At 34.8% G+C, this 23,399-nt stretch overlaps 1 long non-coding RNA gene across 1 annotated transcript in view; it reads left to right on the top strand.

Annotated features, from left to right (window-relative positions):
* Positions 1 to 7,785, top strand: part of LOC141564907 (uncharacterized) — a 191,142-nt gene extending 183,357 nt beyond the window's left edge. Inside the window, exon 3 of the long non-coding RNA XR_012488794.1 lies at positions 7,042 to 7,785. This is a non-coding gene — a long non-coding RNA (uncharacterized LOC141564907). The remainder of the gene's footprint in view (positions 1 to 7,041) is intronic.
* The last annotated feature ends 15,614 nt before the right edge of the window (positions 7,786 to 23,399 follow it).

Raw genomic sequence — 23,399 nt, 5'->3', positions numbered from 1 at the left:
GAGTTGTCTTAATTTGCATTTCTCTGATCAATAGTGATTTGGAACACTCTTTCATATGAGTGGAAATAGTTTTAATTTCATCATCTGAAAATTGTCTGTTCATATCCTTTGACCATTTATCAATTGGAGAATGGCTTGATTTCTTATAAATTAGAGTCAATTCTCTGTATATTTTGGAGATGAGGCCTTTATCAGAACTTTTAACTGTAAAAATTTTTTCCCAATTTGTTACTTCCCTTCTAATCTTGTTTGCATTAGTTTTGTTTGTGCTGAAACTTTTTAATTTGGTGTAATCAAAATGTTCTATTTTGTGATCAATAATGGTCTCTAGTTCTCCCTTGGACACAAACTCCTTCCTCCTCCACAAGTCTGAGAGGTAAACCATCCCATGTCCCTCCAATTTATTTATGATTTCGTTCTTTATGCCTAAATCTTGGACCCATTTTGATCTAATCTTAGTATGTGGTGTTAAATGTGGGTCCATGCCTAGTTTCTGCCATACTAATTTCCAGTTTTCCCAGCAGTTTTTGTCAAATAATGAATTCTTATCCCAAAATTTGGGATCTTTGGGTTTGTCAAAGATTAGATTGCTATTTTTATTCACTATCTTGTCCTGTGAACCTAACCTATGCCACTGATCAACTAGTCTATTTCTTAGCCAATACCAAATGGTTTTGGTGACTGTTGCTTTATAATATAGCTTTAAATCAGGTACACTTAGACCACCTTCCTCTGACTTTTTTTTCATTAGTTCCCTTGCAATTCTCGACCTTTTATTCTTCCATATGAATTTTGTTGTTATTTTTTCTAGGTCATTAAAATAGTTTCTTGGGAGTCTGATGGGTATAGCACTAAATAAATAGATTAGTTTGGGGAGTATTGTCATCTTTATTATATTCGCTCGGCCTATCCAAGAACATTGAATGTCTTTCCAATTATTTAAATCTGACTTTATTTTTGTGGCAAGTGTTTTGTAATTTTGCTCATATAATTCCTGACTCTCCTTTGGTAGATATATTCCCAAATATTTGATACTATCGACTGTTATTTTGAATGGAATTTCTCTTTGTATCTCTTGCTGTTGGATTGTGTTGGTAATGTATAAAAATCCTGAGGATTTATGTGGATTTATTTTGTATCCTGCGACTTTGCTAAAATTCTGAATTATTTCTAATAGCTTTTTAGCAGAGTCTTTGGGGTTCTCTAAGTATACCATCATGTCATCTGCGAAAAGTGACAATTTGATTTCTTCATTTCCTACTCTAATTCCTTGGATCTCTTTCTCGGCTCTTATTGCCAAGGCTAGAGTTTCTAGTACTATATTGAATAGTAATGGTGATAGTGGGCAACCTTGTTTCACTCCTGATCTTACAGGAAAAGGTTCTAGTTTATCACCATTACATATGATGTTTACTGAAGGTTTTAAATATATGCTCCTTATTATTTTAAGGAATAGTCCATTTATTCCTATACTCTCAAGTGTTTTTAGTAGGAATGGATGTTGGATTTTATCAGATGCCTTTTCTGCATCTATTGAGATGATCATATGGTTTTTATTAATTTGATTATTAATATGGTCAATTATACTAATAGTTTTCCTAATATTAAACCAGCCCTGCATTCCTGGTATAAATCCCACTTGGTCATAGTGTATTATCCTGGGGATGATTTTCTGAAGTCTATTTGCTAATATCTTATTTAAGATTTTAGCATCAATATTCATTAAGGAAATTGGTCTATAGTTTTCTTTCTCAGTTTTCGATCTACCTGGTTTAGGTATCAGTACCATGTCTGTGTCATAGAAGGAATTTGGTAGGACTCCTTCAATCCCTATTTTTTCAAATAGTTTACATAGCATTGGAGTTAGTTGTTCTTTAAATGTTTGGTAGAATTCACCTGTAAATCCATCTGGTCCTGGGGACTTTTTCTTAGGAAGTTGGTTAATAGCTTGGTCTATTTCTTTTTCTGAGATGGGACTATTTAAACTACTTACTTCTTCCTCTGTTAATCTGGGCAAGCTATATTTTTGAAGGTATTCTTCCATTTCATTTAAGTTATCGAATTTATCGGCATAAAGTTGAGCAAAGTAGCTCCTAACTATTGTTCTAATTTCCTCTTCATTAGTGGTGAGTTCACCCTTTTCATTTTCAAGACTATCAATTTGCTTTTTCTCTTTCCTTTTTTTAATCAGGTTTATTAAGGGTTTGTCTATTTTGTTGGTTTTTTCATAAAACCAACTCTTAGTTTTATTAATTAATTCAATAGTTTTTTTACTTTCAATTTTATTAATCTCACCTTTTATTTTTTGAATTTCAAGTTTTGTGTTTGTCTGGGGGTTTTTAATTTGTTCCTTTTCTAGCAATTTTAGTTGTAAACCCAATTCGTTGGCCCTCTCTTTCTCTATTTTATGCAGGTAGGCCTGTAGAGATATAAAACTTCCCCTAATTACTGCTTTGGCTGTATCCCACACATTTTGGTATGATGTCTCATTATTGTCATTTTCTTGGGTGAAGTTATTAATTATGTCTATGATTTGCTGTTTTACCCAATCATTCTTTAGTATAAGATTATTTAGTTTCCAATTATTATTTGGTCTATTTTCCCCTGGCTTTTTATTAAATGTTATTTTGATTGCATTATGGTCTGAAAAGGATGCATTTACTATTTCTGCCTTACTGCATTTGATTTTGAGGTTTTTATGCCCTAGTATATGATCAATTTTTGTATAGGTTCCATGAACTGCTGAGAAGAAAGTATATTCCTTTCTGTCTCCATTTAGCTTTCGCCAAAGATCTATCATATCAAACTTTTCTAGTATTCTATTTACCTCTTTGACTTCTTTCTTATTTATTTTGTGGTTTGATTTATCTAATTCTGAGAGTGCAAGGTTGAGATCTCCCGCTATTATAGTTTTGCTATCTATTTCCTCTTGCAGGTCTCTTAATTTCTCTTTTAAGAATTTAGATGCTGCACCACTTGGTGCATACATGTTTAATATTGATACTGCTTCACTATTGATGCTTCCCTTTAGCAGGATATAATGCCCTTCCTTATCTCTTTTAATTAGATCAATTTTTGTTTTTGCTTGATCTGAGATGAGGATGGCTACTCCTGCTTTTTTGGTTTTGCCTGAAGCATAATAGATTCTGCTCCACCCTTTTACTTTTAGTTTGAATGTCTCATCCTGTTTCAGGTGTGTTTCCTGTAAACAACATATAGTAGGATTCTGACTTTTAATCCAGTCTGCTAACTGCTTCCTCTTTATGAGGCAGTTTGCCCCATTCACATTTATGGTTAGAAGGACTAATTCTATATTGCTTGCCATCCTATTAACCCCTGCTTATGCTTTTCCCCTTTCCTTCCCTTTTACCCTCCTATCCAGTATTAAACTGGTAAACACCACTTGCTTTTCACAGCCCTCCCTTTTTAGGATCCCTCCCCCACCTTAAAGATCCTCCCCTTATTTTACCCCTTTTCCTCAAAATTACTGTATTCCCTTCCCCTTAGCTTACTCCTTCCCTTTCACTTTTCAATGAAGTGGAAGAAGTTTCACCATAAATCGAATATGTCTATTGATACACGCTATGTTCATCTCCCTCCTTTCTTTCTCTCAGATATAATAGGTTACCTTTGCCTCTTCATGAGATGTAGTACCACCACTTTATACTTTTTTATGATATAATCTCCTTTCCACCTCTAGTTTCTAAGACAAATTGTACATATGTTCTTTACATATTTTTTTGACAGAAGTATAGTTCTCAAGATTTCTTTTTACCTTTTTTAGAAGTCTCTTGAGTTCTGTATTTGAAGATCAAACCTCTTATGTAGGTCTGGTTTTTTCATCAAAAATAGATGGAATTCATTTATTTCGTTAAATGTCCATCTTCTTCCCTGGAAAACGATGCTCATTCTTGCTGGGTAAGTTATTCTTGGCTGCATACCAAGTTCCTTAGCCTTTCGGAATATCATGTTCCAGGCCCTGCGTTCTTTTAATGTGGACGCTGCTAGATCCTGTGTTATCCTTATTGTGGATCCTCCATATCTGAATTGTTTTTTTCTAGCAGCTTCCAATATCTTTTCCTTTGTCTGATGGTTCTTGAACTTGGCCACTATATTTCTTGGCGTTTTGATTTTAGGGTCCCTTTCAGTAGGTGATCGATGAATTTTCTCAATGTCTATTTTACCCTCTGTTTCCAAAACGTCTGGGCAGTTCTCTTTGATAATTTCCTCGAAAATGGTGTCCAAGCTCTTTTTTTCCTCCCATTTTTCAGGGAGTCCGATTATTCTCAAATTGTCTCTCCTGGATCTGTTTTCCAGGTCTGTTGTCTTTCTGGTAAGGTACTTGACAGTCTTTTCAATTGTTTCATTTCTCTGGTTTTGCTTGACTCCCTCTTGGTTTCTCCTTGAGTCATTCATTTCTACTTGTTCCAGTCTAATTTTCAATGATGTATTTTCTTCACTCACTTTTTTTATATCTCTTTGTAATTGTCCAATTGAGTTTTTATCTTCTATGGAATTTTTTTCCATTTTATCCATTTTATTTTTTAGAGAGCTGATTTCTTTTTCCAGCTCTCTAATCCTGTTTTCCTTGGAGTTGTTTATCTTTTCCAGCTCACTAATCCTGTTTTCCTTGGAGTTGTTTACCTTTTCCAGCTCACTAATCTTGTTTCTCAATGATTTGATTTCTTTATCCATTCTGTCCTTGAATGCATGGGATGACTTCTCCAGGCTCTCTTGCCAAGCTTCCCTTTCCTTTTCCCATTTCTCTTCCAGCTCTCTTGTGAGAGCCTTTTTGATTTCCTCTATGAGGTTCTTTTGTATTGAGGAGCAGCTTATATCCCTCCCAGGGGATACATCTGGGGACATTCTGTTCCTAGTCTCCTCAGCATTTGAAGTCTGCTCCCTCTCCACACAGAAGCTGTCAATGGTTAGAGCCCTTTTGAATTTTTTGTTCATTTTGTCAGAGTAGGAATCAAAGAAAACAAACTGACAAGAGAAACAATTGGTCTGTTTTGCGGGGGATGGGGTTGGATGGTATTAATGGGCTTCCTCTACAGACTGGGGGTAGGGCAGCAGAGAGCCACTAACAGAACAGCAATGACTGTACTGAGTCTGAGCTCTGAGGCTCTGAGAACACACCAAGTCAGTCCAGGTGGGGGTTGGGGGTGGCCGGGCTCTGAGAGACGCTGGCTTTCTGGGGTTTTAATCTTCACCTCCAGTGTTTACACCCTCTCTGCTGCTCCTGGCTTGCTGCCAAGACGGAGCTTCCACACTGGGGCAAAAGCCCTTTCGCAGAAACTGCAGAGATCACACCCCTCCCCCTCCGGTCTGAGCTGTGTGAGCTGCCTGTCTTGCTCTGGCTGTCTGCCCTCAGTCTGCGCCCAGTCTGATTGACCCTCCCCCGAACAAACACAGACCTTTTCTGGCGACTTTCAAGGATGTCTTCTCTTGGTGATAATTTGTGGATTTCTTTCTGGGTCAAGCATTAAGTCAGAGGCCTGTCATGGAGTAAGTTCTGAGAGAAAACGAGGAGCTCAAGCAGCTGTCTGCCTCCACGCCGCCATCTTGGCCGGACGGTCTTCTACTTTTTGCTTGCTAGAAGAAAACCAGGGAAACATATCATCTCTTGAAGGAATTGATTTCTTTTTGGACACCTCAAATTATGAGGAAATTTACAAAAAGAAACAATATCACATTATATTATATAGGGTAGTCAGGTAATGTAAGAAATAAGCACCTTAACAGGAACTCTGTAGACTCACTTATGAAACCAGGAAAGATCTTTATTCATGATCTTGCAAGAATAGGTATCTACCCATAGAAACACACTTAAAGTACCAAAATGCAACTTTTTTGTATCCTGTCCTGAAATGCAAGTCTCTCCCCTGATTCTCCATTTGCTAGGTAATACAGAAATTACCCCTTTCTGGAGTATCTAATTCCCCACCTCTATTTACATCTCCTGTTGAAGTTCTTTTTATTTGGTTATGGTTCTCTGTAAGTAACTATATTGGCAAAAACCAGTTCCATGTTCTCTGCATGTAGGCTTTTACAGATGGTTTATCATATATCATATCCCCTCCCTGATCTAGATGCAATATTTCCGATCATATTTTCTACAGTTTAGTAGATGGAGTCACAAGGAACTGAGTTCAATTGCAGCCTCAGACACTTACTAGCTATGTGACTTTGGGCAAATCAGTTAATACTATTGCCAGAGACATAGAGTTAGGACTAAAATTCATGTGTTCTTCACTTAAAAGTTGTCCATTTACCTGAAAGTAGGCAGTAGGCAGAGAAGGAGAGAGAGAGAGAGAGAGAGAGAGAGAGAGAGAGAGAGAGAGAGAGAGAGAGAGAGAGAGAGAGAGAGAGAGAGAGAGAGAGAGAGAGAGAGAGAGAGAGAGAGAGAGAGAGAGAGAGAGAGAGAGAGAGAGAGAGAGAGAGAGAGAGAGAGAGAGAGAGAGAGAGAGAGAGAGAGAGAGAGAGAGAGAGAGTTCTTGCATCTATAAGAGCCTTTATTAAACACTTACCAGGCACGTGCAAATACAAACGATATTGAAAGGATTATGTCATCTTCTAGAAACAAAGAACCCCATACATTCTACTACCTTCAGTATTAGTATCAGTATTAATACTGATACTAATACTATAGAAAAACTCCAAATAGTAGAGCCTCCCCCTCCTAAGACTCTACTCTTTATACCTTCATCTTCATATACATTTCAGTGCAAGTTTTAAAAGAACATTTGTATAATATTTTCCTTGGGCATTTCCATTAGGCAAAAGGGAATTTAGATAGAATGTAATTATCCTCACTTTATAACCTAAAGCCTTGTTCATAGACCTGTAGGCTATTAAGCCCCTGCTGAGATTCATCCCAGAGGGTCTGAATTTCAGAAGCTGCCCAAAGCATTCTTTTGTGTGTACTTTGTCAAAATCTCATAATAGCATTTATAAAGTCTAATGAAAAAATTTCAGGAAAAGTGTTTTGTAAGTGAAAGATAAACTGGCAACCTGAAATCTTTTCTTCTGTATCTGCAGAGTTCCAGGTGGCTGCTTTCTTCTCTGATTGCCCACCCCCCAAACTGAAACTCAATCAGGACATCTTCTATCCATCTGAAGCTTAAAAAGCCTAGACCTTGTCTTTCTTTGAATGTGAAATGAAAAGAATCTTTGAGCTTGAAAGAAGAAAGGAACTGAATAAATCCAAGATATGATTACTATATTATTATTTGGCATTGGTACTTTAGGCTCATTACAGAGTTTAGTAAGATGGTTGGAACACTCTAAGAAGAGTTTTTGTCCAGGTCCTTAAGAGAAACATGTTGCCCTGTCATGTGGGAGTGAACCTGTAAGACCTCCTCAGAAGGAAGAAGAAAAATAGCTGAATTCAGTCTGATTGTTAAGGCCCCCGGTAACATTCTTCCAAGGGCATGTTTTAGGTGGGGAGTGTGCAAAAGATCCTTCTCTGGGCCTTAACTGATATGGCTAACTTTCCAAGTTCCAAGTTTGTAAGACCATCAGGTCTTTCTTAGATATAGTGAACTTGTCTTTGGCCTAAATTTCATTAGTTTCTAAATCTTTACTGATCTCTCATCTCCAGCTCAAATTTGTTTTTTCATTCTTGGTTCCTGAGTCCGCTTGGTTTTCTGAATTCAAATATTTGCTAAATCAAAACCTTAAAATTATCTTTCCTCTTTCCCTTATCTCTCCATCCCTTCTGCTATTTTTGCTATCACTATATACTGTTCTGTGGTCTGGGTTCTCACTTTCTCCCTTCTTATGCTTGTGGCTAGACATTCTAGACAGAATATTTATTTTAATGCTTATTTCTAAGGAAAAAGTATATAATATAGTACATACTAATTATGTTATGTTTTATATATATATATAAAATATAAGGATATATATTTTTTAAAAGCTTATAGTTAATTATAGTTTATTTTACCTAAAAGGATAACTTTTAGATTGTTAGTTGATCTATCTGCCTAATATTTGGGTGCCAGACTTCCCAGATGGCATGATTTCTGTCAGGACCTTCTACTCCTGACTATTAGGGTCTTCTAAACTCAATTCAATTAAGAAAACATTTATTAATCATCCAGTAGGTTCCAGACTGGTTAGACAATGCTGGGTGTACAAAGGCAAATGTTAAAACAGTTCTTGCCTTCAAAGGAACCTAGAGTTTTCTGGGATAAGTCCTAGAAGAGGAGGCTCAAGGGTTGTCCAGGATATAATTGCAGAACTTGAGATGAAGAATTATCAATATGTAGCTGCTTGGTCAAGACAGTGGCTCTTTGCCTCTTTATAAGCAAAACACAGAAGAATAGAAACACAAGCTGCCCAGGTGATCAAATTCTCTATTTAAGAATGAGGTCTCATCTGGTTCTCTTGTCTTCCCTCTTAAACATCCACAGCTCTATATTCACAGCATGAGACCCAATTTAGAGATCAGAAATCCCAAACTAGACATTGTCTGCTTTTGTGAACTGCCTACAAGAATGGAAGAAAGACAGATGCTCTTATATTGATAATCAGCAGCATGTATTACTTTCCTGCTCTCACAGCCCAGCAGTCCTGCATTCATCATTGTTATAGCAATTCCATTCTTAGCCTGTTTTATTTTAGTCATTTTCAGTCATGTCTGACTCTCCATGATCCCATTTGGGGTTTTGTTATCAGAGACACTGCCATTTTCTTTTTCCAGCTCATTTTATAGATGGGGAAACTGAAGCAAGAACATTTAAGTGACTTGCCCAGGATCATACCTCCAGTAATGTTTGAATCTGAATTTGAACTCAGGAAGATGAGCCTTACTCCAAGCTTGGAACTTTTTCTACTTTGGTCACCTAGATGCCCATTCTCAGCCTAAGAGCCATATATTGGTATAGGGTATCTTCAAAAAAGAAATTATTCTCTTTTTCAAAGAGAATGGCATTCAAAAAGAAAATGGCTTCTTTTATTCTAAGACTAAGCCCTCTGTCAATTTAGAATTTACCAATTGGGTACCTTGGACTGAGTTTATTCAGCAGTTTATATTCTAGTACTCACATTTGATTGGATTCAATATGCTATCAATGCTTATCCTAATTAATTTGCAACTGTTCATTCTGTGTAGCCTTTATCTCTATCTACTTATATATTAATCATAAAAGTCTGCCCAAACACTGAAGGTTTACTCTAAATTCTGATATAGTCTGAGTAACATTGGAACGCATCAAATATCCCTCACTTCTTGACTTGTGATCAGCTTATATATTTTTCTGGCTATAAGTTTCTTTGATAATAGTTATAATCCACAGGTGTCAAATTTGTGGCCTATAAAAGTCAGCAGTGGTGCTGAACCAGTTCAAAATGTAACTGGGAAGTGTTTAACAAAATAAATAAAAATATATTGCAACATAGTTAATGTTAATTTGTAGCTTTCTAAGTCAATATGTGAACCACTGAAATCTTTCTTTTTTGAGTTTGACATCACTGCTTTATTCCACTCTTCCTGTGTAATTCTACATTTGTAATGTAATATAGGTGCTCCTGTAATCTTGTTAGGATGATCCATTTTGGGGGAGTCTGTGTGATATGAAGACCTGTGACAGTGCCAGAAGAATATGCTAAGAAGATGATCTTTTATGTCAGGGAGAATTTTGGAATCATTAAAATAACTGCAATTTCTAGTCCATTGTCTTTTATTTAATTTTGGGGCCTGGTAATTGTTCATGAACATTAACTGTGCAAGATTTATATCTACCCAGTATTTCTACTGGGCTTATATCCTGAAGAGACCTTAAAGGAGGGAACGGAACCACATGTGCAAAAATGTTTGTGGCAGCCCTCTTTGTAATGGCTAGAAACTGGAAATTGAGTGGATGCCCATCAGTTGGAGAATGGCTGAATAAATTGTGGTATATGAATTTTATAGAATACTATTGTTCTATAAGAAACGATCAGCAGGATAATTTCAGAGAGTCCTGGAGAGACTTACATGAACTGATACTAAATGAATGAGCAGAACCAGGAGATCATCATATACAGCAACAATAAGATTTTACAATGATCAATTTTGATGGATGTGGCTCTTTCCAACAATGAGATGATTGAGGCCAGTTATAATGATCTTGTGAAGAAGGGAGCCATCTGCACCCAGAGAGAGGACTCTGGGGACTGAGTGGGGATCACAACATAGCATTTTCACTCTTTCTGTTGTTGTTTGCTTGCCTTTTGTTTTCTTACTCATTTTTCCCCCTTTTGATCTGATTTTTTCTTGCATATAATTGTATAAATATGTATACATATATTGAATCTAACATTTTAACATGTTTAATATATATTGTATTAAAAAGATTTATGTCTACTCACTAATGGACAAAACCTATAGATTATTAATATAACCACATGACATTATCTGAAGAGTATGAATTCATTCACCAGCATATAATTTGAAAATTGCTCCTTTAAACATTCTTTTGGCTATTAATGCTTTTGTATTTTTGCATAATCACTTAGCTAGCTGTCTCCCTTTTTTCTTCTCAAATGTGTGGGTATTCTGGAATAAAAAGAACTATCACATATCACTGAAGTTTTCTACCTAGAAAATAAAGTAATGCAATCTAACATCTAGTTCCTGCACAAAGTTCACAAAAAAGAATCCTTTCGATTACATTGTCAGAACTGTCATGCATTCTTGATCTCTCTTGACTTTGACTTGGCTTTGTAAGTAGATTGGTTTTCTTGTTCCCACATAGAGGAAGGAAGGAAAGACAGACAAATGGACAACTGGAGGGCTGTGAGAGTATCCCTATCAAAGGTCAGTTTGTATAAGGGAAAATTGTCCAAAGGACAAAGTAAATGACTACTTTGGAATGGTACCCTCTCTGCTAATTGGCTTTGACAACTTTTCAAGATCAGACATCGGTTTTGAAGACATTGAGATAAATGAGTAAAGCATTAGTGATAGTTGAACCAAGTTAAAACATTCCAAATATTTGGGAAATTTTAATTTATCTACCTATTTAAGAGAGAAGTGGGCAAAGGGAAGCTAATAATACAGCACTGAAATCTACAGAAAAGTCAGGTAGAAGAGGGGGTATCTCTGAAAGATTTTATGCTCCTTTAGAAAAGGAGCTATTTTATTTTTGGCTTTGTGGGTCCGAGGAAATGTAATAGGTGCTTTATAAGTGGTTACTGATTGATCAAGAGGATAATTAAAGAGTGGTAAAAGTTTTTCTTCATCAATTTATTCATGAGGAAACTAGAATTTCTGGATGAATTTGATTATTTCATTTTATTTTTTGCTACTCCCCAGCTGAAGGTTTTTGGCTAGACTTATGCATAAAGGAGGAGAATATAAAATGTTAACTCTTAAATATCCATTTTAATGGAAGGTGTAAATGTCAAAGCTAAGATCCGAATCCAAGTCCACTGATTCTAAATCCTGTACATTTTTGTGTGTACAGACCTCCTGCAAAAAGAATGGCCTTTTGCAACTGTACCTTGGTGACTGCTCTGTGCAAAGAAAAAAAAAAGAGACCTTCACTTGAGAATACAGAACAAAGAAAGCTTAACCAATTTTTTTTTTTTTGCATAGGATTTGTTGAAATGAGGATTAGCTGTAAGCATGAAGAATTTTTATCACCAGCATCTCAGATTTAGATTTCCCTAGCTTGCTTATTGAATGCACAACTGTCTATAAGTCTTATGCTTTGGAATTGAATTAAGGGCTAAATTAAAAATAGCACCACTCCATGACATTCTGTCTTATAGACATATAAGGTAAATGGGAAACACACATATATGTATATACACACACACACACACACACACACACACACACACACACGAACTACTCCTACCCCTTCAATCCTACCTCAAAATACATCATACTTCTGAGCAGGGCAATTTGGTCAAACACAAAAGCCCAGCTACAACTGTGGATACATGAGATTTGATTTATCCTCATTTTTTTTTTCTTGCACTGAGTTTTGGTAATGTCTAGATAGGAGAGAGGACAGCCAGAAGATAGTTCTTTTGAGCAAAAAGTTCAAAATCAAGAGGATATTGGTATGGGAAGGAGAATAGACTGACACTTTATTAGGCTTAAGACCATTGATTTTCCTGTCCATTGCTGTTAGTGACCTAATCTTATTGGTCATATGGATAATATGATAGTCTTTAAACCATTATAACCAGACTTTGGCATAAGGATGTGGGATGAATTTGTGATTTCTTTATTATGAGCTTATAATTGGAAAGATTCCTTCTGAGTTTGTTAAGCTTTATTCCTATCCTAGAGGAAGCAACTAGGATGGTGCCTTTTATATGTGTGTATGTATATATGTATGTATAAATGCACATATATATGTATAGATATATATTACATATAAAATACATATCTATACATACATATACCCACTATATATGTATTTTTATATGTATTATTGTTTAGTCATTTCATTCTCTGGATTTTTTTTTGGCAGAGATAGTGGAATGGCCTGTCATTTCCTCCTTCAACTCATTTTATAGATGAGGAACTGAAGTAAACATGGTTAAGTGAAATGCCCAGGGTTACACAGCTATCTGTGATATCTGAGTATCTGAAGTTGGATTTAAATTGAGAAAGATGAGTCTTTTTCATTCCACACACACTACAGAACAGAAAAAGGAATAAGCTAGTTGGGTTCACTCCTCTTCTGGCAGATTGTATATTTCTAAAGATGTTACTACATATAAAATAGACTAATAATGGGATGGAGTTTCTGCAGACCAAGTACTATAATTCACATTGCCATTTTAATGAATCCCAGTTGTTAATCAGCCTTGATTTTTATTTCTAAAGGGCAAGGAGAAAATGGATATTAGCAAGACTTATCACTTGCTTTTTTGCAATGATTGTACACACTATTCCTTAATCTTATCATCGAGAAATATTGCCTGGAGACTGTCACATTTTGCAAAAGCATATGTGTGTGCTTTTGGCTCAAAGTACAGGAAACAATTTCAAAAGATCAGGTAAACTACTGTATGGCATTGTTGTCAGTTTTAAATGTCAGTTCTATACCTACTCAGATCAAAATGTGTAAGACAGAAAGCAAAGGATTTTGATATTTCTATTAGAAATAAATTTCCCATTTCTATGAAAACTTTATATTGAAAACTCTTCAGATATACTTAACCTCAAGCAGAGGAATGTAGTAGAAGATGATTGCCTAATTTCAGCAGGACCCAACACCAAGAAAATAAATGGAGGACTTTTTTAATGGCAACAAAGAAATCTTCCTTTCCACTTTATTCATAAGCAAGCAGCAAGGTAGCTCAGTGTATAGAATACTGAGGCTGGAGTCAGGCTGAGTTCAAACCTGGACTCAGACATTGATAAAGTATATGATCCTGGGCAAGTCATTTAACCTCTTTTTGCCTTAATCCATGGAGAAGGAAATGGCAAACCATTCCATTATCTTTGTCAAGAAAATCCCATGGATAGTAGGGCCCAAAGGGTCATAAAGGGACATGATTGACCAACAACATATTCAAACTTTTTGGACAGTCTAAAAAAAGGGAAATATTGAATTGGGAAGTTTCCATTATTTTTATTTTATTGTTAAGAAGATAAAAGTAATTTGGCTGCCAAGAGAGAGAGCTATGAACTTGTTGAAAATGTATTTATATTAAATTACACTCAACTAAAGATTCTCTCAGGAATAAATTTAATCTGATGACTCATATTTCAATTAAAAAACATTTAAAAAGGAGCTTAAAAGAAAATCTTGTATCAACTGAGATTACAAAGTGAACATTTTTGACTCAATAGTAAATGTGTCCTCAGAATGAAATTCTTAATAAGGAGGGTCTCATTGAGTTCATGGAACTCACATATGAAAGCATAAAAATCTTTATGAATATCTCATATTATGAAACATATTTTATATTTTTGGGAATTAAAATGTGGGATTCAGGGAATTATGGAAGAGGAAAGATATATTTGTAATTTGTAATTTTACTTTTTTATATAATGTTGAGACACTTTTATAGTTTTGAATTCTTAAAGCTACAATGACTTGCTAAGAAACTAACATATAATTTTGTTATTTGATTTGTTAAATATGTATATTGTGTATTTTTTTTGGTATACATAATTCACACTCTAAGTGTAGGGTTTTGCTTTTGTTTTTTTTAGTTATGGAAAATAATTAGTGACATTTTTACAAAATAAATTTTAAAGATATTTATTTTTTATATCACTAGAATTTTTCCAGTATTTCTCCTCCTTTATTTCCTTGAGAGACAGCCCATGTAATAAAAAATTTTTTAAAGAAAGAGGAAGAAGAGGAAAAAATCAGCAAAGCCAATAAATAACACCTGTAGATGTCCCACTTCTGCAAAGGAGGTATGTAGACAACTAACATATACATAATCTATGTGTATAGATGACTCACAGACATGTGCATTTGTGTGTGTGTGTGTGTGTGATATATATCTTTTAGTTGTCTCTATATATCTTGGATAACAAATCCTAATCTGAGAAATTTGATACAATTCTCCCCCTACCCCATTTAATCTCTTCACTTCTTTTTCTAATTGCATTAATTTTGTTTGTATATAAGCTTTACAATTTCATGCAGCTTTTTATTTTTTGCAATTGTTTCTAACTTTTGTTTGATTAAAAATAATCTCCTACCCATGTCTACAAAAGTTATATGATCTATTTCCAGTATTTTTAATGGTATGATCTATCTTTCTTAGGTAAACTGATTTTTTTTCTATCAAGATTGTTGAAATCTGTTTCTGAGTCTTTCTTCCTTAGTCTGTTTTGCTGATCTGTATCTCTTTTTAAAAACCAGTATCAGATGACTTATGGTATGATCTTTAATATTAAGGTCACATACCCATTCAGAATTTATTATGGAATATGGTATAAAGTGTTAGTCTAAGCCTAATTTCTGCCAGAATGCTATTCAATTTTTCCAGAAGTTAGCTTTGGTTTGCTATTTTCATTTTTATCAACTATGACTTCTAGTCAATGTAAGCAATGGAAAAAGTACTGGCTCATTTAATATTCCATATCAGCTCATCTCAAATTTTTGTCTTAAGCAATTCACTTAACCTTCTTGGGCCTTAGTTCCCTTATCTGTAATATTAAGACTTTTTGATTCAATAGGCTCTTAGTCTGCTTGCTACTCCAACTCTGTAAACTTTGGGGGCTTGTATATGATGACAACTCTAAGATAAAACTGAAGAAAATATAAAACCAGATGAGGAAACATGGCAATCACCTTCTCATCTGTTCATCACCCATTTCCAATTGATGGCATAGGTAGACTCTACATTAGTGGTATTTTATTTTATTTAGTTGTTGATCCTCTTACCTACTTCTGATGTAACATAAAATGATTCAGGCATAGGCAGGCAGGCGATTAACAAGATGAAAAATCTATTTATTTGACTTGTTCTGGCACAAGAAAATTCTTGTAGGCTTTGTGTGGGTGCTGTTATTTGTCCTTCATTCTAAAAGAGCACCATGACATCAGGAAGGAGATATTATGACTTGCTCTGTGAATTGGATTTAAGTGAGGAAAAGTTCTGCAAAGTCACCTGCTTCTCACTCTCTCCTCTGGAGCCATTTGGATCCAGTGGCAAGAAATAGATCAGGAAGACTGGAGATGGTCCCCACATTTTGTTTTGTTTTGTTGGTGTGTGTGTGTGTGTGTGTGTGTGTGTGTGTGTGTGTGTGTGTGAAAGAGGGGGGGCAGAGAAGGAAGGGAAGAAACAAGTAAGCAAAGAACACATGGATAAAACATGACATTTGAATGACAGCTGAGGAATTGGCTTAGTATGCATGGGCACACTACATATACACACATACACACACACATACACTTGGATGAATTTAAAAACTCAATAAACTTAAAAATTTTTTTTTCCATAATCATGATAATATATATTCTACAATTTATCCAGGTTTCTGGCAAACCTTAATAACCTTAATAAGAGGAACCGGAAATCAGTGCAATCAACATACTAAATATATTCTCTGTGCTACTTGGGAATTACCATCCATTTAAATGTAATGACACAAACTACTCCAATCTTATTATAGAAACATAATGAGATATGATTTTCATGTCAGACATGAGTATAATTTAAAAATATTGTCAATGATGGGCATGTGGAGAAATAGGATATGGAGAAAACTATCTTCATACAAAGTTTTTGCTTTTAGATATTTTTGTCTGCATTGTTCTATCTGAAGTTCTGAAGTTTTGATCTAGGATGAAGTGCCACTTTATCCTCTTTTTCGCAAATGATGCTTTGTAGGAAATTATATATACATTAAAGATTCATTTATACCTAATTTTCTTTAAGATGTCCAAACAATTCTAGAAGAAATGAAAACCCCTTAATTCTACCATATTTAAAATATAAGAGTTGCTTCTCTCTACAATCTCCTCTCATACCATTACATTGCTTATATGATCCCCAAAAGATTAGTCAGTGGCACTTAAGAAAACCTTAGGATAATAAAATCGAGTTCCTGCTACTACTGAATTTAGATTCAGAAGTCCTGTCTTTGAAGACTATTTCTAATACTTAGTTGCTTTATAAATTGGAGCTAGTCAGTTAACCTTTGTGAAATTCTCAGTTTCCCCACCTGTAAAATGTAAAAAGAAAAGATGAGGAAAACAATATAAAGAATGATATAAATGTGAATTACTATAATTATAATACTGTATTTCCCTTCTATATTTGTCACTAGAATATTCTTCTCTAACTTTCTTCCTCTTTCATCTCTTGTTATTTACAACTAGGTAGTTTAAAACACTGTTACTTCTTTGATGTGTGCTGGGCACACGTCAAAACAGATAGTACAGCTCCCATCACCTAAGGAATTCTACTATCCTCGCTATTCATTCTTATCTAGCCTACTCATGATGTTGTTGTCATTGTTTAGTCATTTTCAGTTATGTCTGATTCATCCCCTTTTGGGATTTTCTTGGCAAAGATGCTGGACTGGTTTGTCATTTCTTTCTCAATTGTCCCCATTTTACAGATGACGAACTGAGGCAAATAGAGATTAAGTGATTTGCCCAAGATCACAGAGCTAGTAAATATTTGAGAGTAGAATTGAATTCAGATCTTCCTGACTATAGACCTAGTGCTCTATTCATTTAACCACCTAGCTGCCCCAGGTTATACTGACCACACACTAAATATTGATTGATTAAATGAACAAATGAATGAATTAATGATGTACCAATCACTCTGGGTAGTCATATAATACTTCTGTAAATTTATCCCTTTTTGTCATATTATCTTTAGGTTGCTATATATTAAAATGAAATAAAGAAACCAAGTATTATTCAGGCAAATGTTTTATTTAGCAGTGCATGAAGTTGCAAAACAAACTGGGTTAGAGGCTCTTGGTAGTCAAGAATCTCAATCTTTGGTCTTTATCTAGTTAATATTCAATAAGGAATATAAAGCAGAATGAAAGACCTGGTTTGTTATTGGAAGAGGGAACAGGAGACAAGGAGGAGAGACTGGGGGTTGGCTGGAAGGGATTAGAAGACAATTAGGAGATGCTGAAGAAAAGGAACTATAGGTTATTTTATGACATTCTGTAAGATGAGTGACTAGGGGAACTGTTATTTTGTGACTTCTGTAAACTCAGGTGACTGAAACAATCTGATAAAATAATGGAAAAAGGCAAAATGGATTCATTAATTTATTTCAACATTATAAAGGACTATACTTTTGTTTAGGTTAAATGTGATAATCTAAGATGGCTCTAGGAAATAGGAAAGAGTTAGAGGGAGAGTGTGGCTTGGGAATAATTTTTCCCTTTGTTGAATGGACTGAAGAATAAAATTAACTTGGAATCTTGATAGAAAAATAGAGGAGTCTATCACAATGTTAAGTCTTTAATTAAGGTTGCAGAACTTGGGCTAAATCTACTACTCTTGATTTACTTACAATTTCAAGGAATTCAAGCACCTTAAAATTTGTGGCCTTTTTTACTTGTAGGAAAGAGATGTTTTAGCAGTTATTTCATTAATTCATAGTGTCAAGCCTGACAATGGTTTGATCTAACTTGTGCATTTTCTAGTCTAGTACACTTTTATGAATATCATTAGACATTAAATTTTATGTAGACATTACAACTGATTAGAAAGATTTGTCTTTTTTGTAAAACCCAGTGGTGCTATTTAGTTCGTGGGAAGATGTAACTAAAATATGGGTACCCCTGTACACTAAAAACTTGTCTATTCTCTTCTCTTTAATATAAAAATTCCCTCAAAAAGTAGTTCATTCACCTTATTTTATGTTTAGGATCAGATCAAATGTGTGAATATTGAAGCCTAAAATAATTTCTGTGACAGATTGAAAAGAGCATAATAGTAGTAATTAGAAGATTTGGTTAGCTTGGGCCAATATGTTCTTTGTTTTTATACATGGCCTTAGGCTTCTGAAAGCATATATTTTCTTTTAGAAGATAAAAGACAAATGAAATAAATGTAAGGAGGATATCCCACAGCCCTATTTTTTATGATGTTACTCTTAAAAAATGAGAGTAGCCTCCAATCTATCTCAGAGCCTTCTGATGTTATAGTAGTGGTGTCATTGATTTCCAATTTTCAGGCAATCTATTTCTTGCTGCTAGAAGCTCAGGTCTATTCATTTATTATTATGTATACTCAGGGGGGGATATAGTCCAGTGATCCAGCAGTATGCCAGATGGTAAATATTTAATGTTTATTCCCATCATTGAAATTATTTTAGGTTTGGATATTGACAATCATAACACACATACAGATTGGTGTGACTTACAGAATATGACATCCTTTCCAGCAGGCTAGAGTTTATTTTTTTTTCTTTTAAGCTTTGCTTATTTTTTGTTCAGGTTTTTTTCTCCCTGTGCTATGTTCCAGATGGCTATTTTTTAGTTCAAATATAAAATTCAATTAATCTTGTAGGGTTTTTTTGGGCGGAGAGGAAGAAGGTAAGGTTATATAACAGAACACTTGACCCTTCTACTATCTCCTTAATGGAACAAAACTGTTGTCTTTTATTGTCCTTTCTTGTTGTGGAGTGTTGTGCTGTAAAGGCTAAGCTGGCTAAGGAATGGGATGAGAAGGGATGGGACCAGTTCACGTCCAAGAATATAACAAAGGATAACGAACCTGATGGCTACTGCTCCATTCCTTCTCAAAGCCTTCCTTGGTAGGAGATATGGCTAGGCTTTGAAGGTTGGTGTGAGAGTATTTGGGAAATGGGATAAAATAGAGAAGGGAAGATGGAAAAACAATAATCAAGATAAATTATAAAATATTGCCAAAAGGTCCAGGTAGAAACATAACTACAAAAATGTACTGTTGAAGGATTCTAATCTTCCCTCCCCTGTTGGTGATGGAAAGAGACTCCCAGCTTATGGTGTGTGTGTGTGTGTGTGTGTGTGTAGTAACAGTAGTAGTAGTTTGTTGAAGGTTTCTAATCTCCCCTCCCCTATTGGTGATGGAGAGAGACTCCTAGCTTATAGGTGTGTGTAGAAGTAGTAGTAGTAGTAGTAGTAGTAGTAGTAGTTGGCAATGGAGAGATTTTAGAGTCCCCAGCCTTGGACATACAGAAACCAAGCTAATTCTGGGAAAAGGGACTTGAAACTCTCTACAGAAAAAGGCAGATGGCAGTAAGATCATTACAGAGATATTACAGAGATGTCTCTTTTTAAGACTGTGATAGAGGAGCTTCCTGTAGATAAAAAAAATCAATTTTCCTATGGTTTGAATTTTATTAAATATTTCTTTTCTCACATATCTGTTTTTAGGCTTCTTTCCTGTCTAACTAAATTGTAAGTTCATTGAGGGCAGGGACTTGTTATAAAACTCCTTGAATCGCTTTCTTCCAAATAAGTATTTTGCTTATAGATGCCCAGGAAATGCTTGATGATGAAGTATGTCCAGTAAGCTAAGAATTTTGAGTATCTTGACAAGGATGCAATTCTAGATAGAATTCTGGGTAAATATCCCTCATTGGGCAGTTTTCCTTTTAAGCTAATAATTCACATGCAGGTTAGTCTGCTGCTATAAATGAGCTGTTTTGCTATATTGGTACTTAACACACTCATCTTTAGTTCTTATTGCAATTTATCTAATTGACTTTAGCAAAGTAGAATATATTTTAAGCAATATTAGCACACCTGAAAAAACAGATATTAATAAACATTGGAGACAAGCCAAAGTTAGTTGCAAAGAAGAAATTCAAAAGACTTTCAAAAGTAAATAAAAACTAAATGTAAGGACCTTTAGATGGGAAGCCATTCAGAAGAAACATGGCATAGGCTTGTGCACAGGAAAATATGAGTTTGATTCTTGCCTCTGATTCTTACTGGTTGTGGGAGCCTGGATAAAGCTACTTAATTTTTGATTGCCTCAGTTTCCTCACCTGTAAATGGGTTTGAACTTGACGATCTCCAAGATTTCTTCTACTCTAAATCTATCATAAACATGATGAATCTGATCTATCCAGTTCAAGATAACAGCAAGAAGAAAATATAAAATAGTATATATAAAGCCACATATTGTTGATATAAAGAAAGCTTCCTCACATAATTTAAAGCTAATGCTGTCTATAAAATTTAAGAATATTTCAAAAATCTTTCATTTTCTTGCATAGTACATAATAAATCAGTAGCTAGGTCACAAAGTTTCCTGGAGTTCATAGAGATTAAGATATTTACTCATTGTCCATCTGTGGTAAATATTCAAATTCAACCTCAAGTATCTAAAAGCTCTATAATGATAGATGAGTGACTAAAATTCTGTCTACCTCAGTTTCCTTTCCTGCTTATAGGGCTAAAAAATAGCCCCTATTTCACAAAGATGTAGGAAAGATAAAACAAAAATATTTGTAAAGTCCTTTACAAATCTATATAACACTATGCAAGCATAAGCACTATATAAATAAACTTTTATTGATTATAATTATTATTATTTACAAGAGAGGAATTATACACAATTCTTCCTAATCAAAAGTCCAACATCATGGTCACTGTGAGGCAAATGCTTCTCATCTAACAATGGTGTTCTTCAATGAACAAATATGCTTGTGGCCAGTCCTTTTGACAGATGTTCCATTTATTTCTTCAGAAACACTCATATGGGTCATCTTTAATATCTTTACTTAATGGGAAAATTGCCTGATGGTTCAGGGCACAAATCCAAAGACTGGCATCTAATTTTCAGATGTCTGAAGATGTGGCCCTGTACCAATGTTTATCAGTCAGGAAAAAGAAACTTTTGAAAAGATGACTAATCAATTTATTCCCATTTCTTTGTTCACAAACTCTTTCTGATCCTTAAATTGACTCTATTTTTATCTGTAGTTTGCTGACAATTGAAATCACTGAAGTTTAGTAAGAAAGATAGTGAGTGGTTCCAAATGTCTTTACAGACAAAAAGTGTTTTTTTATGCTTTGGGCTATAGTCTAAAACTCAGAACAGATTCTGTATTCTGAGAATGCAGAATTCTATATTCTTAGCAACATGTTGGACAGAACTGAAGTAGAAAGAGGCTGAGTCCAACAGGTTTGCTTATTACCAATTTCATTTAAATTTCTATCAATATTAATATTAATCAGACTCTGTAAAGTTTATAGGTACTTTTGGGGGAATGTTCCTGGGATCGGGCTTTGAACATAGTAGGTTCTTTATAGAATCTCATTGAATGAATGAATGTGGATGGATTTAGTTAGTTGCTTCAAACAAAAGCCCCCCCATTTCCCCATTTATCCCTCAAAATGAGGAAGTGCTTTAAGTTAATGATTTTTTTGATGACTGTTTATTTTGAAAAACCAAACTCTTTGGATTCTTAGGAAATCTTTAGTAAAAGGAAGGGGCAGTTTGGGTTCCAAGGAAAATGTACTCTTACTAATGCTGCAAAAATTTTTTTAAGGAGGGCATTTTTATAGTGCTTTATGAAACAAGACAATTTTTATCGACAACCAACATAGGAAATATTTCTGTGAGAGTCAGCTTCTAATTATTTGAGCAACTTAGATGCAGATCATGGATTCTCTAGTCCCTTAGCTTCTCCCCTTTGTTCTTTTGTTTACATTTTGGTCATTCTGGGGCATAGGCTGGATAATGGAAAGTAAAAAGAAGTGATAATTCCTACTTTGATTGATTAGAATGACTTCAAGTGTGGTCAACCTTATACCTTCAAGGTTGACAGGGAAAAAGTGAAATGTTAGTATTTACTTCTGGCTTAGAAATTTTCAAGGGTTTAATCCAATTCTGCAAAAAAGTACATTCCAATGCTGCAAGTATTTTGCATAGAATTTTTTACAACTGGCTTTTGGATCAAGATATTTTCCCCCACGCATTTCTTTACTGCAGAAGAAATCAAAGCCTGATTCATCCTTGACTTAAAAGGAAAGGATGTTTGAAGGTCTTGTGGCATTATTACCATCACGTTGATGTTTTATTGACCAGTTCATTCCCCTGTCAGATCATTTATAGTTATATGAACCACAATTGGCTGTACATTTGGTAATGTTTTCCACTTGATCTATGTATATTGACTTTGAGCAGCTAGGTACTTAAAATATATATTTTTTTTTTAGAAAAAAAAGGACTCAGTTTTTACAATTTTGTAAATTGTATGAAGGGCATGAAGCACACCACCTACTGAAGTTAATTTTTACAGAGCCCCCAAAATATTGGGGTTGACCTTCAGTCTGTTCAGCTTGCCCATGAAATATGAGAACTTGGGGAGTAATAGATAGGCAGTTTGTGGTATTTGTTCATTTGAATATTTACAAAAATTTTTGTCTCTGATTAGGGATCTTGCCTACAGTCAGGGCTGAAGACAAAATGACCCCCGAGGTCTTTTTTATGCAAAAAAAAAAAAAAAAAAAAAAAAACAACAAAAAACTGTATAACTTTGTATGACCTTCAAACCTTTTATTAGTCTTTTCAGTAAGAACTATCCCCATTTTAGTGAGACTCAGACCACCAAGTAGCTCCATCCCTTATTTTTAGAAATACAGTTCTATAGTGAGTAGAATTTTTTTTAAAGGTGGGAGTCAAGAAAAGCAGATTATATTTATTTTCCTTAAGCTACTTTTTCCAGTATATATTTGCAATCTTTGTCTAAAGGCCCCAATTGTCGGTAGAATGTGTAGCCATTTATTTAACTCAGAATGGATCACAAAGAAAAGCTGGTTTCCTTTGGGTAACAATTCATTAAATACACTTCCTTACATGCCATCTATAAAAAGGATTTGTAGTCTCTCTCTCTCTCTCTGTCTCTCTGTCTCTGTCTCTCTGTCTCTCTGTCTCTCTGTCTCTGTCTCTCTGTCTCTGTCTCTCTCTCTCTCTCTCTCTCTCTCTCTCTCTCTCTCTCTCTTTCTC

This window comes from Sminthopsis crassicaudata, chromosome 3, assembly GCF_048593235.1.
Source record: "Sminthopsis crassicaudata isolate SCR6 chromosome 3, ASM4859323v1, whole genome shotgun sequence".
NCBI classification, from domain to species: Eukaryota; Metazoa; Chordata; class Mammalia; order Dasyuromorphia; family Dasyuridae; genus Sminthopsis; species Sminthopsis crassicaudata.
The sequence above is the reverse complement of the archived record's forward strand: the minus strand, read 5'-3'. Positions and strand labels throughout refer to the sequence as shown.